The sequence below is a fragment of the Triticum aestivum genome, chromosome 7A (genome assembly GCF_018294505.1).
Source record: "Triticum aestivum cultivar Chinese Spring chromosome 7A, IWGSC CS RefSeq v2.1, whole genome shotgun sequence".
Classification (NCBI taxonomy): Eukaryota; Viridiplantae; Streptophyta; class Magnoliopsida; order Poales; family Poaceae; genus Triticum; species Triticum aestivum.
In genome coordinates, this window is record NC_057812.1 from 707,032,622 (window position 1) to 707,035,937 (window position 3,316).

The following is a 3,316-nucleotide window of genomic DNA, read 5'->3' on the forward strand; positions in this document are numbered from 1 at the left end:
CCAGGTATATATATTAGTTAAGCCTGTGCTGACTAGCTAATTGATGCATTCATTGTTTTGGTATGCACACATATTAATTAAGTCTTTGTTCTTTTTTCTAGCCCTCCGGATCGAGCACAACTTCGGTAAAGAGACGAGGCCCGAAGAAAAAGTTGAGCTCGGATGAAAAGTTTGAGATCATAGCAATCGCGCCCGACGGCCAACCGATTGAACCCCTCCGGACTAAGAGCGCATTTGTTGCTCAATGCGGGGTTTTGGTTAGGGACAAGATCCCGATCAGCATCCAGCAATGGTTAAAGCCGGCTACAGAAGACCCTGAGGTGTCTTATGTCAATGATATGCAGAAAATGATCTTTGGACTGAGATGAAGTCAAATTTCACCCTACCGCTGGAGGATGATCCCGAGAAGCCAGTTAAAGAGCAATTAATCAAGTTTTTTGCTCTTAAGAGGATGGCAGAACTATTCGGGAGGTGGAAGAAAGAGCTAAATAAGTTTGTCAAAAATAAAGAGACACCAGAATTCAAGGGCAGATATGAGAAGATCAGAGATCACTGGCCCGCATTTGTGGCCCACAAGATATCGGAAAAGAGTAAGAAGATGTCGGCAACAAACAAGCAAAATGCTGCGAAGAAGAAGCATCACCATCGCACGGGGTCAGGTGGCTACCTCGTAGCCCGGCCTAAGTGGGCCAAGGCTGAGAATGATCTGGTTGATAAAGGGATCGAACCAGAGACAATTAACTGGCCAGACCGTTGCCGGACTTGGTTCTTCGGGGCTGGCGGAACCTTGGACCCTATAACAGGGAAGTGCATTTGGACGAACGATCAAATGGACATACTAGTCAGGAAGCTTCAGCAGTATATCGAAGCAGCGCAGCAAGGGACATTCTTTCTAGACAAAGAGAACGATGAGCTCACAATGGCCCTCGGGAATCTTGAGCACCCTGGACGGACACGAGGCACGCCAGGCTCCATTCCGTGGAAGGTTGGGTTTCCGGACGCAGGCGGTTACAAATCCCAGGAGAGGAGGAAAAAATTGCAGCAGACCCAAATGCAGGCACTGCAAGCAAGGGTACAAGCGATAGAGGAACGAGAAGCAAATCGCAGCAAACGTATTGCCGAAGCTTCCCCCGAAGCTACCCCGCCATCTCAGCGGAGAAGTGGCGTGGCTTCCACCGAGCTGCTTCAGCCGGAGCATGCCTTGACGGCTCCTGCCGGCTATCCCGTGGATGCTATCACGGAGTCTCAAAATTGCCACCTTATGACGCAATGGATGAATTTAAAGGTCAAGGCGGCTGTTGGCTCTGTTTATCCTACTGAACCCGGTGCAACTTTTCACTGCCGGCCGATTCCAGAAGGATATGCTAGGGTGATGGTGGATGAAATAACGGAGGGATTTGAGGACCTCCAGCTTGACCACCCTACCGATGAACGGGAGACTAGGCTGGGGTCTGCTCTAAAGACTCTATGCCTATGGCGGAAGTAGCTCATCAACCTTCCGAACTGGACCCCTCCTCCTCCTCCTCCGGCAAGTCAGGGCACTCCGCCTCCTCCACCGCCTCCTCCTCCGGCGAGTCAGGGCACTCCGCCTCCTCCACCGCCTCCTCCTCCAGCGAGTGACGATCAGGGCACTCGACCGGCTCCTTCTCTGGCGCGTGGCGGCACTCCGCCTCCTTCTCCGCCTGCGCCGACGCGCCCGAGCAGCCAGCCTCCTCCTTCTCCGCCTCGTCAGCAAGGGCGGAAGAGACCTGCCGCCGCTCCGGCTGCTCCGGCGCATCATAGTCCTTCTCCTCCGCCTCGTAAGCAAGTAAAGAAGACAACCGCTCCGTCTGCTCTGCCGGCATCTAGCAGTACAGCCAGAGGCGGGAGGAAATACAGATTCGGTCCTTCTCTGAAGACTCCAGAGAAGTTACCATACGAGAGGACCCCGGAGGAGAACGCCGAGATCGCACGAGAAGAAGTGAGGAACTAATTTGAAGGGGTGAAAGCAAAGAAACATCCACCTCCAGAGGAGAAGGTAGATCCGGTGAAAGCGAAGCACACTCTGGCTGCCCTGACAAAACCACCCAAGTCTCCGCCGAAAGGAAACTATGCACGCATTATTGGAAAGGAATTTGCCGAAGCGGAGCGGTCGGGAAGTACTGTCAGTGATCAAAGGCTGAAAGAACGACGAGCTGGGAAACAAATTGCCCAGCTCAGCGAACAAGCGAAGCAATCGTGCCCCCCCCCCTGCTCAAGGTGCCTAGCGACAACATCGCTAATGATCCGAGGATGGTGCCCGGTTATAGCAATCTTGGCAATTACCTGCCCGACGATGTACATTATGATTTCATGGAGGTGCAGATACAAAGATACGAGTACAGGAAGCCTCTCGTCAAAGATGAAAGATCTCTATCAACGATGATGCGAAGATTGCATGATTGGTACTTGAAAATCTGCAGAGACTCTGGGGGGAGGAGTACTTTGTATGTGAAAGTTAAAAAGGAGCATGACTTCGTTGGAATTGAACTGTTGCCTGTTCCATTTGAGGAGTTCTTTCAGTTTTTCAATCAATTGGCCCTCGATAAAACAACGGTCACCTGCTACTGTCTGTAAGTAGTACTACTTCTGTCATTAAGTCTCTCTATATAGCTCAGCTCTTTCATTGCATGTATTTATAATCATCCTCACTATATTATGCAGATTGAAGATTGCCGAATTGAAGAAAAGACAAGTCGGTGATATTGGGTTCATTAACACATATCTCATAGATGCAACTCAGGTTAAATTTCATGCCGCAGCTACCGAGGCCAACTTGCTACGATCGTTGGTAATAAATGAAAACAAAGATATAATACTCTTTCATTACAACTTCAAGTGAGTGTTACTGTCTTGTGCATATTCGGTTTCCCTTATATATTAGTTAAGGTTATAGTAATGTAATTGATGAGTTATGCATGCGTGTGCTGTTGGGGAACGTAGTAATTTCAAAAAATTCCTACGCACACGCAAGATCATGGTGATGCATAGCAACGAGGGGAGAGTGTGATCTACGTACCCTGTAGATCGACAACGGAAGCATTTGGTTGATGTAGTCGTACGTCTTCACGGCCCGACCGATCAAGCACCGAAACTACGGCACCTCCGAGTTCTAGCACACGTTCAGCTCGATGACGATCCCCGGACTCCGATCCAGCAAAGTGTCGGGGAAGAGTTCCGTCAGCACGACGGCGTGGTGACGATCTTGATGTACTACCGTCGCAGGGCTTCGTCTAAGCACCGCTACAATATTATCGAGGACTATGGTGGCAGGGGGCGCCGCACACGGCTAAGAATA